Consider the following 16,600-nt stretch of genomic DNA (forward strand, 5'->3'; position numbering starts at 1 on the left):
GCTACGCAGGCCAGAAAAGAGTAAGCTGAATCTCTGAGGGGCAGATGGCATCTGTTTCTCTGACTTAAAGGAGGATGAAAAGGAAACAGTTTGGGGATGGTGGTGTGTAGCCCAGGGAAAGCATGACATTAGCTTTAAAGAAGTCAGGATCTGCTACTGTGAGCACTGCTGAAGCAGCTCCTGCAGGCCAGCAGATCTGAGCATTAGTCAGACAGAACTGCAGAAGAGAGGGTGGTGGAAGCATTCTCTGGCATCCATCTCCCAAACCACAACTCTGGATAGTAAGCTAACAGTGTGTCGGGCTGTTAATGAACTTGGTCTGGCCATGGTGACAGAGTTCATTAGAGAACATTTATTCTCCACTCAAGAAGGAGAAAAATGACTTCCATAAAAACTATGCCAGCTCCACAGATACATGATCTTTATTAAAAAGGTATTTTCAGGAGTACAATTCATTACATATTCACATAATTAATCTGGACCCACCTCTCCCTTTGCTAGATTACTGTTGGATAAAAGCTAGTAAGCTTTCAGGACAACAAATACGACCCTACAGCTATACTGTAATTGAAAACAGATGTAATAGAGAAGACAACTATAAAGTGTGTTTATGTTTTGATTCTGCTGGGTCAGTTTATAATCTATCCAGATCAAAGTCAAGGCCCAGCCTGCCTTCTGATGAATTGTTCTGTATTGCATATATACTGATGCCCCTGGAAGAAAAAGCTAAAAGGGGAAGATTCTTCTCAGGCAACTAAGATTTGTTACTTGTATGCTTTTCCTATCTTTCCCTTTTTATATTCTAGAAATACACTTGAGGCAAAATTTGAAGACCAAAATAAACAAGAAACAAAAGATTTGCATCAGGATCTGTCAATGTCTTGTAGAATCAAAACAACCTGAGTTAAAATCCTAGCGTAGAAAAGTTATTTAAACTCTCTGAACCCAAGTTTCACCATCTACGAGACTCGAATGAGAAAGCCTACATCACAGTGTTTTGAAGATTAATTGAGAATATATGTTATTAACCTACAGAGTGTTTAGTGCTTAAAGACAGTTAAGAAGCCTTCACCTCTTGTTGTTTTGGATGACTAAATCAGTTTTATTTATTGATTCAATAAAGCTTTACTGGACATCTAGCATGGGCCAGACATAAGTTTTAGGTTTTAGGGATATAGAAAAACAGTATGGACATGATCCTGACTGCCTTAAAGGAAGGAAGTCATTGGAAAAATATCTGCTAACAATTCAAAAGAGTAAGTGTCTTGTTTTAAGCCAGATGATTAAAGATATAGTAATTTATTATTATTTTCGGGCATAGGAGTATCAGTAGTGCTTCAATATATTAACATATTAAAATAATTAATTTCATTTATACAGCATATATTGTTTTCCTTTTCTGTTTTCCTTTTTTCCTTTATGACTTCAAATGTACAAATTGAATCAATCACACTTCTCAGATCATAACACGTTCTCATTATAAGTACATACAATGCTCTATTTTTTCATTTAACCCCTATCCAAACCCCCATTCCTCTCTTCACATAGGCACTCACTCTAAAGTATTTTTAATGTATCCATTCATCCCACGTCTACACATTTATTTAGAAATTCATGTATTCTTAAAATATACATAGTAGCTGTTCATATGTGATATACAAAAAAAGTACTATGTTATAAATAAGTTTTTTCTTTGTCCACTTAATACTCTTCTCTCTTCTAGAGAAAAGTATTCCTGTTTTCACATCAAGCTAACTTATTACCAAGTGCTGCTTAGTATTCCATAGTATTCACAGATCACATTTTATTTACAGTATCTGTTCTCCTAGCAGTGGGCACCCGAGTTGCTCTCCCTCTTTGCTGCTATAAGCAATTTGAAAAGTAAACATCATCACACATATAGCCGTATGAATTTGTCAAAGAGTTTTTAGGTATATACACATATCCAGGCATCAGATTTTGCACACTTAATGTCACGGATAGATTGCTGTCTCATTTTCCAATCCCCCATATCCTTGCCAAGGCATGGCTTGATTTGATGTGCTAATATTTATGTCATCTGATGGATACAGAGTAGTATTTCATTGCTTTTTAAAATCCGCATTTCTCAAAATAATTATAATATTGCTCATATCTTAATATTATTGTTAGGTTAATCATATACCTCAGTTCATGGCACCTAGATATCCCATCCTCTAAATACCATTGCCCATACTTCTATGAGGTTTCCTGCCATTTCTTACTGATTTGTAATTATCTTTATGGTTTAGATGTTAGTATTCTTTGTCTTTTTTACACTTTGCAAAACACTGCTTTCAGTTTGTCATCTGATAATCTTGCCTGTGGACTATACTCATTGACTGTGATCCATGTTTTGAGGTAATTAAATCTTTCACCTTTGCCCTTTATGTTTTAAGCTCTGGTCTTGTTCAAGACAGTCTTCCCCACCTAAAAATAAACAGACTATATCTGTATATTCTCAAACGTCGCCTTCTATTACTTTTATATTTTTACTATTTGCATTTGGAATTTATCTCAAATAGAGGTGTTTTTACATATGATGTGAGGTAAGGATTCAACTTTTTTTTCATTATAATGAGCCAATTCTCCCAACATCATCTATAAAATCTGAGATAATCTCTGAGATTAGTTAGACAATTTCCCCTTTTATTCTATTTCCTAAAAACATTTCCATAAGTTAGAAACTGCACCTTTCTTGTAAGTTTGGTTTTCATCTGTGAAAAATGCTGAACGTGAAGGCTGTAGGTTATGGATCTAGCCAAGTCTCTTTCTTCTTAGTTCAATTTTAGAATTTTATGCATTTCCAGAAATGTATCCATTTCCTTTCATTTGAACTTATTGGCATGCAACAATTCACTAAATTCTTTTTATTTATTTTTAATTTATTTTTTGTTGTGATAATTTTCTTTCTTTCATTTTCAACTTCAAGTAATTTTCATCTTTTTAAAAAATTAGTCTTGCCATAGGTTGATATCTCTTGTTTGTCTTTTCAATGGTCTTATTTATGCACACATAAAATACTTTAAACTGAAGGGCAAAAAAGCATCTCATGTCAACATGTGAGGGACTCAGCTGAAATAGTATTTATAGGAAAATTTATAGTTTTGAATTTATTTATTGCAAAATAAGGACCAAAAATTTGAACTGAACATTCAACTCAAAGGAACAATCGTGCAAACTCAAAGAAATAAGAAAAAATAAAGAATAAAATTAATAACAAACATCAGTGGATATAGAAAGACAACAAAAAATACTGAAAATCAACAATTTATACTTTTTAAAATGCTTTTACATATATGACATTTCTTGGAGCATGACTTTAAACTGTAGACCAGTAACTGGACATTAAAAAAAAAAAGGCTCAGATTTTTGCTATTTGCTTTTATTGTTTTGTTTTTTTAACTGTTGAGCATTTTGTTGAGGAAAACCATAGAGTCAAAAATACTTCAATCAGTAAGAGATAAAGTGAAGCTTTGTTACTGTTCTTATTGAAAGATGGTATAGAATACTTGTTTAAAAAGGGCAGGCTCTATGTTCAGCCTGAATAGGTTCAGTGTTTGGCTCTGCCACTTCCTTTCTGTGTAATCTCAGCCTCTCTAAGTCTCAGTTTCCCTATTGGCAACGCGAGGAACATAATGGTTTCTACCTCAGAGAGCAGTTACAGGAATTAAATAAGATAAAGTAGTATATAATGTGCTTAGCATAATGTTCAGCAAATGTTAGCTCTCTCTCTGTGGGTCTTAGTAAACTGTATTATATTTAAATACCCCCTTCCAGGAAAAGGAAAATCTTGGACAAACTAGAATGTATGCTTGAGTATTAATTTTAATTCTCTCATAAATGTGATAGCACTGTGTAAATAAGAATATACTCAAATCCAGTCTTCAAGTGGTGTAAGGCAGTTTCAAACCACAGGTGAGAAATTCAGTGACAAAGAGCTGATGCAGAATGATCTCTGAGTTTCATCCACAACAAGTAGACAGTGGAATGAGAAATAACATATAACCGCACTAGTCCATGTGGAGTGTTGAGAAATTGAAAGGGAAAGCTTTTTAGGGTAATTGGAAAAGAACTACACACATACAAGGGCAAGAAGAGATTCTCTGTTGGTTGATTCTCCTTTGAGCTTCTGCAGTGTTTTCTAAAGATTAGTCTCAAGAAAAGACAGAACAAGACAGAAAATTTGAGAAATGAGACAGCCCCGTAGAATAGGTCATAGTATTGTTGTTTACTGGTCCAAGGAATGGGGTTTCCGGAGAGGCAAGGAGGGTTCAGGCCTTGAGATCCAGGCAGCACCAGCTAAGAATGCCCAGCCAGGCCCTCAGTCCCAGAAAGCACACTTCAGAAGCAGATGCCGCAGTCCTCTGAGACCTTCCCCAGAGCCCCATGCTGAAAAGTTATTTTTGTAAAGCCTTGGAGCCCAGACTTTTTGAATTTCACAATCTGCCAACAGAATTCACTTTCTTTACAGGGAAAGCAGGTCTGCATCCCACCAGCTGTCAGTCCCCTTTACCAGGAGATGGAACAATAATGAAACCAAGTGGGACTGGCACATTGTCCATAAAGGAGGCCCACAAAAGGCACATTGTTACCTTTTTGAAAATGGCAACAATCAACTCATATCCAGACATGTAAACATACTACAAACATGATAAAAGCAGGCTTACATGTAAACATGACCTAGAAAAGTACCAACTAAGACCTCAATTATGTTACATTAATATAAATGGGAATCTCTGTATAATTTCTTCTGAGATGCCTTCATGGTCTACTAAATGTGAATGAAACTATTTCTGACAACTAAACTCCAGCAGGAATGAAAGTTAAGAATTTCAGAATTGGTTCTTCAGGAACAGGCGAGTTCTTTTCTTTAGTAGGTTAATAAGCATTAATGCTAATAAATGCTGAATGGAAATCATATTCCTATAAAATGGAAATTATCACCTGAGAATTCATCTGAATAATGGCATTATAACATATGTCAAGAATGTGTTAATCAGTCTAATAGAAAAGGTGACAGGGTGTTCTCACAACCATCTCGAGGAACGCTGTACTCATCTCAGCCAATATTCTAAGTCTCATGTGTGAAGCTTAAATAGAATATATCAAAATGATTAAAACATGCCATCCTTGAATTAACAGAGGCAAGAAGCAGGCACAGCTGAAGAAAAAAAGGTACTCAGTGAAACTCATATGCAAACTGAGCCTCTCATAGTTTGCATTGGCTGAGCATCTACTGTGTGTTGGCTCTCTGCTTGCCCACCAAATGCTCTCTGTCTCTCAGTCTGACTCAGCTGTCACTCCATCCCTGCAAAATGTAAAAAATAAGGCTCACGGGGTAGAAGCAAGCTGCCCAAGGCCACACAGCCAGGATGTAGGAAGACGCTTACTGATTCCAGAGCCTATATAACTTCCTTCCTATTATGCTGCCCCGAAAAAGGGCCCACACCACACAACAGGCCTCTGAATTCATTTTTCCAGGCTCCCAAGGTTCATGTTTAATTGCTCTGCATCCTTCATAAGATAACATAAGTGTTGTTTTAGTTGCTAGTCCTCAGTCACTTCAGCTTGGATTCAAGGTCTCTTGCTCTCAGCCTAAGGCTTAACCTTTGGAGGTGGACTTACCTGGGAGCAAACCCCACCTCTGCCCCTATGTGACATTGGTCAAGCTATATCATCTCTCTAAGCCTTGGGTTTTCACCATAAAATGGAGTCCATTTTAAAATGAGGTAACTTAGCACACAGCAAGTTTTCCATCAATACATGAAGGCTGCCATCGTGACAGTGGCCTTCGTGAGCTATGCTTTTGCTCATAATTAATATTTTGTTCCATAGTTTCCCAAGTTTCTGACCTTGGCCTGGCCCCGTATTACCATTACTTCTATCTTAGAACTGGTATTTTAGAACCCAGTCATACATGGAAAGAGTCCAGGAAAGCGAAATAAGGAAAGCAAGAGAAGAAAAATAAGAGGATGGGAGAAGAACCAGCCATCGCTGGCTTCAAAACTTAAGATCTTGTCAGAAAGATACCTTTTTACCAGTCCATTTCTCAAACTTCCAAAGTGCACACTTTAAGAAACAGGTTCTCCTCATAATATCACCAATAAGCTGCTGGTTTTTTCACCACTGAGGAGTTTAGTCAAACCCATCAGTTCATGAGTGATAAATAGACCTTTATTATTGATTTGGAATAAAGTTACCTCTTCTTTATAACCTTCTACCTTTTCTCTGGCACCCAATTGGAAAACCCACCTTGCCAATTACTCCAGAGGACTTTTATAGCCCTTGTGCTGATCCCTTTCTTCCACTGTTTTCCCTTTCTTCTGAACATCTGTCACATTCTCCAGCAATGGTTTAAAAGCTGAGTTTTTCCCTGATTAACTGATGTGTGGTTGGTTGCCTCCCATTTAGATGGAATGTATGCTAGCCAGTGGAAGGAAAGCCCAGAGGGCCATGCCTCCTGTTTTTGTTACTTCACCCCAAGCCTCCTATAGCTAGTAGCATAGCGTGCACATAGTATATTACTCAGTAAATGATGCTCAAAATAATGATAAAGGACTCTTCAGACAACTATACTAAAGGCTTATGATATGCCAAGAATGTTATCTTCCTGAATTAGGATACCCTCACTAGGTCTGGTATGCACAGTGCTGAGTGAATAGGAATCATGCTTGGCAGACAGCTCCCACCCCATCAGACCACTGTGAACACCAAGTTACTTCTTCAGGCAGATGCATGAGCTTGGGCGCCAACATAAATCCAATAGTGAAATGAAGGGCACTCAAAGGTCATACATTTCCTTCTGGTCCCTCTTCCTGCTAAAGGAGATTTGCAAAGCAATGAGCTTAAATGTTTTTAACATTTCAAATAGTGAAGTCAGTTCATCCGTGAAGCACTCACTCTGGAATTCTGTGCATGTTTCCAGAATGGAGGCCAGATCCAATGTGACAACTGCCAGGTGAAAATCACAGAAGCATAATATTATGCAATTTGATTTCAAGGCAGACTGTTCTAAATCCTCAGGTTGCCAGCCACACAAAACACCTGTGAAGAATAAACCCACATTTACACATGGAGGTCCCTCACCTTTAAATATTTGGATGAATGTTATGAACTCTGAAAGTTAAAGCTCTCAACATGTTCCTAAAAACTATCATTCTTAAAAGTTTAAATTTCTCCAAATAGCAATGTTAGTTGTTTGATGTAAATTTCATAGACCCTTAAAATGTTAGATCTAGGATATTCATGAGACATTATTTGATGAAACTCCCTTTGTTTACAATAAAGAAATTGAAACGTAGAGAAACGTAATTTGTCCAAGCTCACCCAGTTAGCCAATATCAGAATCAAGATGGGATCCCAAGTTGGTCTGTCCTTATGTTCCATAGTTCAGCTGATCTGCACACTCAGATCCACATGGGCTTTGTGAGCGAGCTACTCAACTCCTTTTGGAATGAGTAATTCCTATTTCATAGGGACGTTATGTTAATTAAATGAGACAGTGGAAGCAGCACATGGCCCATCATAGTACTTCATAAATGGTAGCTGTTGCTATCACCATTATCATTACTGTTATTATCCAACCTACAATTTAAGTCTCACACAATTTCCTGTCATGAGTAAGCCTGGTTGTATTTTTAGGAGACCCCTTCTGAGTAGTGAATGGAGCCTGGAATTGATGTTCCTACAATTAGCTAGGGTTCCAACTGGTCTGGCACTAGTCTCTTACCAAACTGCCGCCTTCCCTTCTAGCCTACATGAGAGCCTCATGGCCGTGAGAAAGAGCATAGGTTCTGAGCATTCTGAGAGTTCTTTATCCAATTCTGCCACTTATTACATGGTAGACCTTGGATTAATAACTTAATTTTACTGAGCCTCAGTTTTCTCCTTTCTTCAGTGAAGAAAATAGTACCTGCATTACAGAATTTGTAGAGAATACTAAATAAAATAATATAGTGATGTCACCAAAATGACAAAGGGGACCATTCCTAACTTCACTCACCATCCCAAGAACTAACAACTACTCAAAAACAAGACACCACTGAGAGACTCCTAAACACAGGGGTTATGGGGTACAGTACCTGCCTGCATCACAGAGACCAAGAGGGATTACTTTAGAAGGGTAAGAGAAGCAGCTACACAGTGACTGCATTGCCTCTCCTCCAGGCCAGCACAGCACCACATGGAGAGATCTCTCAGCCTGACCTGAATAGGGAACCAAGCCAGCAATCCTATCCAACTCCTCTTAGCCAGAGGCACACTCCCTCCATCCCTATCCTCAGAGCTCAAATGGTTGCCTCTCCTCAAAATAGACCATAATAGCAGGTCCCACCTGGCTAAGGACATTACCAACAGACATACCCAGTAACCCAAACTGAACTGACTGGTGAAGAACAGTCTCTGCCAAAGCAAACATGCAAAGGCTGGAAGAGGAGCTGGACTTATCAAATGCACAGATACCAATGTAAGGAATTAAGGATCACAAAAAATCAGGTAAATATGACACCACCAAAGAAACTAATAAAGTTCCACTAACTGACCCTAAAGAAATGAAGATCTATGAACTGTTAGACAAAGAATTTAGAATAATCCCCTTAAGGAAGTTTAGTAAACTACAAGAAAACACAGGCAGACAACTAAATGAAATCAGGAAAACAATGCATGAACAAAATGAAAGTTTGACAAGAAAAGAGCAACCATCAAAAAAACAAACAAACCAAAAAACAAAACAAAACAAACAAGCAAAAAAAAAAAAACCCAGAAATCCTGGAGTTGAAAAATACAATAATTGAACTGAAGAATTTAATAGACGGTTTCAAAAGTTCATTTGACAATGCAAAAGAAAGAATCAGTGATATGGAGGATAGGAATTACAAATTACCCAGTCAGAGGAGCAAAAAAGAAAAAAGAGTGAAAAAAAGTAAAGAAAGCCTATGGGAATTATGGGTGACAATGAAAAGAAACAATATTCACATTATGGGAATTCCAGAGGAGCAGTGAAAGAGAAAGGAACAGAAAGTATATTTAAAACAACAATGGCTGAAAACTTCCCAGACCTGGAGAGAGGAAATGGACATCCAGATCCACAAGACCCAAAAGATCCTAAATAGGCCCACATAGGCTATACCCAAATAAGGCTACATTGAGGCACATTATAATTAAATTGTCAAAAGTCAGGACAAAGAAAGAAGTTTAAGAGCAGCCAGAGAAAAGAGAGAAGTTACATAAAAGGGAACCCCCATACAACTATCAGAAATTCTCAACAGAAACTTTTCAGTCCAGGAAAGAATTAAATAGCATAATCAAAGTATTGAAAGAAAATAACTGTCAACCAAGAATTCCATACCCAGTGAAGCTGTGCTTCAGAAAGGAAGCAGGAATAAAAACTTTCCTGGACAAACAAAAGCTGAGGGAATTCATTACCACCAGACCTTCCTTACAAGGAATGCTAAATGGAGTGCTGTGAAAGAAAGTAAAAGAACACTAATTAATATTATAAAAGCATAAAAAGGTAACATAAATCTCACTGGTAAGGGTAAGTATACAGTCATATTTAGATTCTTTAATATAGTGATAGTGGTGTATAATTCACTTAAAATCTAGTTTAAAAGTTAAAAAAAAGAACATAGCAAAAGTAATCATAACTGCAATAATCTGTTATTAGTTACACAATATTTTTTTAAAAACATGAAAATTATAACAGTAACATCCTAAAATGTGAGGGGGAGGAGAAGGAAAAGTGTAGTTTACAAAGTCTATTAAAGTTGTTATCAGTTTAAAATAGGGTTTTATAAGTTTAAGATATTTTATGTAAGCCTCATGGTAACCACAAGGGAAAATCCTATAGTAATTACAAAAAGAACACAATAAAGAAGTCGAAGCATACTGATACCAGAAGACATCAAAACACACACAAAAAGACAGCAGGAGAAGGAACAAAGAGCAATGAATCCATAAAACAACCAGAAAACAATCAACCAAATGGTAATAGTAAGTCCTTACCTATCAATAATTACTTTAAATGGATAATGGATTAAATTCTCCAATTACAAAACACAGAATGACTGGATGGGTATAAAAACAAGATCCAACAATATGGTGCCCACAAGAGAGTCACTTTAGCCTTAAAGACATCCATAGACTAAGAGCAAAGGAATGGGAAAAGACCTTTCAAGTAAATGATAACAAAACAAAAACAAAAAACAAAAAACAAAAACAGGGGTAGCTATACTTATATCAGACAAAATATACCCTAAACTAAAAATGATTTTTAAAAAATGACAAAGAAGGTTATCATATAATGATAAAGGGGTCAATATATCAAGAATATATAACAATTATAAATATTTATGCACCCAACAGAAGAGCATCTAAAATATATTAAGGCAATATATTCAAGGCAAAACAGAGCTGAAAGGAGAAAAAGACAATAATACAATAATGGTTAAGAACTTTAATACCCCATTCTCAACAATAGATTGATCATCTAACAGAGAATCAATAAGGAAATAACAGGTTTGAACAACACTATAGACAAATGGACCTAAGAGACACATACAGAACACTTTATCCAACAACAGCAGAAATGTTCTTTTCAAGCACACATGAAACATTTTCTAAGATAGACTACATGTTAGGCCACAAAATAAGTCAGCATATTCAAGAAGACTGAAATTATACCAGATATCTTCTCTGACCACAGTGGCATAAAACTAGAAATCCACAATGAGAAGAAAACTAGAAATTTCACAAACATGTGGAAATTAAACTTTCCTAAATAACTTGTGGATCAAAGAAGAAACTAAGAGAGAAATAAAAAGGTTTTGAGACAAATGAAAATGGAAATACAGCATGCCAAAACTTATGGGATGCAGCAAAAGCAGTCTTAAGACAGAAATTCACAGCAATAAATGCCTATATTAAGAAGCAAGAAAAATCCCAAATAAACAACCTAAATCTATGCCTTAAGGAACTGGAAAAATAAAAATGAACTGAGCCCAAAATTAGCAGTAGAAAATAAGTAATAAAGATTAGAGCAGAAATAAATGAAATAGAGAACAGGAAAACAATAGAAAAGACAGTCTCTTCAATAAATACTGCTTGGATAATTGGACAGTCACATATAAAAGAATGAAACTGGATCTGTATCTTACACCACTCACAAAAAGTAACTCAAAATGTATTCAAGACTTAAATGTAAGACCTGAAACCATGAAACTTCTAGAAGAAAATGTAGGAATAAAGCTCCTTGACATGAGTCTTGGTAATGATTTTTTGGATATGACACCTAAAGGACAAGCAACAAAATTGAAAATAAGAAAGTGGGGCTACATCAAACTAAAAAGCTTCTGCACAGCAAAAGAAACCAAATAAAAAATGAAAAAAAAAAAAAACAGAATTGGAAAAAATATTTGAAAACCATATACCTGATAGGGAGTTAATATTCAAAATATAAAATAAACTGACACAATTCAAGAGCAAATAATAATAATAACCCAATTAAAAATGGGCAAAGGATCTGAATAGACATGTCTCCAAAGAAGATATACAAAAGGCCAACAGGTACATGAAAAGAGGCTCAACATCACTAGTCATTAGGGAAATACAGATTAAAACAACAGTGAGGGACTTCTCTGGTGACACAGTGGTTAAGAATCACCTGCCAATGCAGGGGACACAGGTTCGATCCCTGGTCCTGGAAGATCCCACATGCCGCAGAGCAACTAAGCCCATAAGCCACAACTACTGAAGTCTGTGCACCTAGAGCCCATGCTCCACAACAAGAGAAGTCACTGCAATGAGAAGCCTGCACACCCCAATGAAGAGTAGCCCCTGCTCACTGCAAGTAAAGAGAAAAGCCTGCACACAGCAATGGAGACCTGACACAGCCACAAAAAAAAAAAAAAAACCCACAGTGAGATATCACCTCATACCTGTTAGAATGTTTATCTTCAAAAAGACAAGAATTAACAAATGCTGGTATGGATGTGGAGAAAAGGGACTGCCTGTGCACTGTTAGTGAGATTGTAAATTGGTACAGACACTATGGGATACAGGAATGAGGATCTTCAAAAAATTAAAAATAGAACTACCATATGACTCCGCAATTCCACTTCTGGGAATATACCCAAAGGAAACAAAAACACTAACTTGAAGAGATATCTGCACTCCCGTGTTCATAGCAGCCTTATTTACAACAACCAAGACATGGAGACAACTAAGTATCCATGGATGGATGAATGGATAAAGAAATTGTGGTATAAATATACAATGGATTATTATTCAGCCATAAAAGACAAGGAAATCCTACCATTTACAACAACATGGATGGACCTTGAAGCCATTATACTAAGTGAAATAAGTCTGACAGAGAAAGACAAACACTGTATGATCTCACTTATATGTAAGATATACAAAACAAAAATGAAAGAACTAAACCAAACTCATAGAGGAAGGGATCAGACTTGTGGTTACCAGCAGCAGAGGGTTGGGGGAGGGAGAATTGCAGCAAGGTGGTCAAAAGATACAAATTGTCAGTTATAACATAAATAAGTACTAGGGATGTGATGTAGGACATGATGACTATAGCTAACACTGATGTATGATAGACAGGAAAGTTGTTGCAAGTAAATTCTAGGTGTTCTCAATACAAGAAGAATTTTTTTTCCTTTTTTCTTTCTTCTTTCTTTCCTTTTTATTGTATCTATATGAGAAGATGGATGTTTGCTGAACCTGTTGTGGTAATCATTTCACAGTATATATATAAGTCAAACCAACATGCTGTACACCTTACACATACATAGTGATGTAGGTCAATTATTTCTCAATAAAACTGAGGGCAAAAAAGAAAATAATAATGTGTGCAGAATGCTTAGTAAAGCAGCTGACAATGGTGGGTACTCAATTAAATTACCATTATTTTTTTATTATTATGGGCATTCCCTATCACTGTAATAAGACTTCTGTCTTGGGTTCTGAACTTTTACCATCATGACTGGAGCTCTGACATGAAGCCTAGTCCCTTTGGCTGAGACTAAGCTCTCATCAGGGCCCTTTCCCAAAAAGGACAGTGCAGAACCAGGAAACAGCTACCCACTTGACTCTGAGCATAATAAAAGCTTGTAAATTCTCAGAGCCATGTCTCTCACAGCTGACAAAACTCCCTCTTCTTGGCCAATGCAGTAGTAATAGTTTCTTAGTCCGTTCGGGCTGCTGTAACAAAATACCATAGACTGGGTGGCTTATAAACAACAAAAAGTTATTTCCCTCAGTTGTAGAGGCTGGAGGTCTGAGATTAGGGTGCTAGCGTGGTCAACGGAGGGCCCTCTTTCAGGCTGCAGACTTCTTGTTGTGTCCTCACATGGCACAAAGGTCTAGAGAAATATCCACAGGCTCTTTTATAAGGGCACTAATCCCAATCTTAAGGGTACAGCCCTCATGACTTAACTACCTCTCAAATACCCCACTTCCTGATATCATCACTTTAGGGGTTAGGTTTCAACATATGAATTTGGGAAGGGACACCCAGACTATACCACAGTTATTATTTACTCTGTAACAGGTTAAGTGTTAAATATCTTTTGTACATAATCACTAATTCTCTCATAGAACCCATGAGCTGGTTTGATGAATCCCATTTTACAGATGAGCAAACTGAGGCTCAGAGAGGTTAAAAGGATTGCTCAGGGCCCCAGAGGTAGTAACTGGCAGGGCCAAGTCTCCAAAATCTGCTCACTTGTCATTAGGTCCTTCTGCCTCCTCTAAATAGTGCCTGACACTCGCACTATGGGGGGGGGGGGGGGGGGGAGGGTGGCGGGAGGGGGGATCAAGTCATGCCCATTCCCAGCATCTTGTACTCCTTATACTGAGGCCCCCATGAGATCCATTATAATAACCTGATTCCTCAGACAGATCCTTCCATCTCCCTCTAATAGCATTACACTGCCCTCACAAGGTGTTATAAACTATATCAGGAGTTAGCGATCTTTTTCTGTAAAGAACCAGACACTAAATAGTTTAAGCTTTGTGGGCTGTAACAGCCTCTGTTGCAACCACTCTACTCTGTCTCTGTAGTGTACAAGCAGACACAGATGATACATAGACAGATGAGTATAGCTGAGGTCCAGTAAAACTTGATTTACAAAAACAGGCAGCTGGCTGGATTTGGCCTGTGGGCCATAATTTGCTGGCCTCTGCTCACAGTCTCTGGACCATAAGCACCAGCATCACATGGGAGCTTGCTGAAAAAGCAGAATCTCAGATCTCATCCCAAATCTATGGAATCAGAATCTGACTTCTCAGAAGATCCCCAGGTGAATCATGTCTACATTAAAGTTTGAGAAGCTCTGCTCTGTATGTCTTCAACTCATTGAACACCTCCTATAGTCCAAGCACCGTTCCAGGTACAATACACACTGGATCTAAAATCCCCACAACATGGCACAGTGGCTGCTATCATCCCATTTTACAGATGAGAAAACAAAAATTCAGAGAAACTAAATAAATCAAGAAGATAACCAATGGCATTGAGATTTATCTAGAAATTAAATGATTTGTTGCTGATATTCATCTCATAAATGGTAATAGAAAATTTCAGAGACACAAACACTGAATTTGAATAAATATTGTTTTCATGATTATGGGCACAGGTGTTTTTATTCTAAAGGATGGAAAGTAATACATAGTCACAGAAATAATTTTCCACTCTCACAGATAATCCTAAAAATTGCCTACCCTTTGCCAAACTAGTCCCTCACATGCTGTACTTTACGCAGCTTTATCTAACATTTCTAAACTCTTTAAAGGGCCATGTCTACTTAGGTAGTATTTTATGTATTTTATATTGATTCTTTTCTCTAATGTCTCCTCAGAATTTTTAAAAAGAATCTGCGGTAACTTAGAGACACACAAAGTACAAGATAAAAAATGAAATAAACTATGATGCAGATTATTGAGGGCTATAAAATATGCCCAAGGATGAAGGCCACATACAAAATGTACACCATAAGGTCCTGCACCTTTTCCATGGTATTTTGCTAAAAAAATACAACCAGAGCTTTATCATCTGTTACATAATACAGAGGCTAAATTTGCAAAACGCTTGTCAAACAAATCATTTAATTTCTATTTGCTCACATATTAAAAGTAGATAATATCTCAGAGAAATGATATCAAGTAAGAAATATGAAAACATTGTATTATTTCACTCCAAATTTTAGTGGCCTTTTAATCATTATAATAGTTACTAATAGAAAATATAATACCATCATAATAACTGAGATTTATTGATCACTTATTATGTTAAGGTCTCAGGATGGATTATTTCATTGAATTGTCACAACAACCCTAAATTACTAAAATTAGCCTTATTTAAAAATGATTAAATGGGCCTAAGAAAATTAACTTGGGAGTCCTGGTATCAGTGATTCTCTGGGCCCAGCAAAGGGACCAAGTCTCCAGCGCCCTGAAGACAAGGGGTAACACCCCAAAATATGGACTCATTTTCCACTCTACCTTCATTGGCTGAGCAGCTGCCAAGAACAACACCCACATCTCCCGATACCTATCAGAGAAATGCAGTATTGCCTCATGAATTGATCGCTTCTCTGAGGTACCCAACAGTGTATTTGGGGAAAAGCTTCAAGAACAAGTTCAGGAGTGGCTGTCCTTCTATAAGACTGGAGAGATTCCACAAAAGAATCTGGATGGCATAAAGGAGGCAATGGTTCAGCCAGAGGAAGTAGCTGCTGAGATTACTAGGAAGCTGGAGAAACAGGAGAAGAAACGATTGAAGAAGGAAAAGAAACAGCTGGCTGCAGTTGCCCTGGCATCTTCAGAAAACAGCAATAGTACTCCAGAGGAGTGTGAGGCGACAAATGAAAAGACCCAAAAAGAAGCAAAAGCAAAAGTCCCAGGAGGCTCCTCGTGAAAATGTAAGACCCATCTCTCTACTCCTCCAAACCCAAGAAAAAGAAATCTTTTTCCAAGGAGGAGCTGGTTAGTAGTGATACTGAAGAGACAGCTGGCAGTGGACATCTTCCCTAGAGGAAGAAATGTTTCCCTAAAGAGGAACCAGTTAGTGACCCTGAAGAGTCAGGAAACAAGAGGGTCCCCAGGAAAAAGAGGAAATTCTCTTCCAAGGAGGAACCACTCAGCAGTGGACCTGAAGAGGCTGCTGCCAGCAAAAGCAGTGGCTCCAAGAAAAAGAAAAAGTTCTGAAAGCTCTCCCAGGAAAATGAGAATGGACATCTCCCTAGTGGGGCATAATTTGTAGAGATATTTCCCAACCCATCCCCGACAGCGCAATAAAAATAAGAACAAATCCACAAGAAAAAAAAAGAAATTTGGTCTTCCAGTGTATCAGGTAGGTATTACTGTGTATAACACCACCCCAAAATGTAGTGGTTTAAAAGCAATAATTATTTGTTCCCAGTTCTTTGGGTCAGTGATTTGGGCTGGGATCGGCTGGAATGGTTCATCTCTGCCCCGTGTAGTATTGGCTGGGTTCACTTATATATATCCAGGAGGGCTGGGACAGCAGGGCCTCTCTCCATGTGGTCCATGTGGTCTCTCATCTTCA

General features: G+C 37.5%; 1 pseudogene; it reads left to right on the forward strand.

The window, feature by feature from the left end:
- Positions 1 to 8,435: 8,435 nt before the first annotated feature.
- LOC130855002 (nucleolar protein 56-like) lies at positions 8,436 to 16,287 on the forward strand (annotated as a pseudogene).
- The last annotated feature ends 313 nt before the right edge of the window (positions 16,288 to 16,600 follow it).

Source organism: Hippopotamus amphibius, chromosome 6 (genome assembly GCF_030028045.1).
Source record: "Hippopotamus amphibius kiboko isolate mHipAmp2 chromosome 6, mHipAmp2.hap2, whole genome shotgun sequence".
Taxonomy (NCBI): Eukaryota; Metazoa; Chordata; class Mammalia; order Artiodactyla; family Hippopotamidae; genus Hippopotamus; species Hippopotamus amphibius.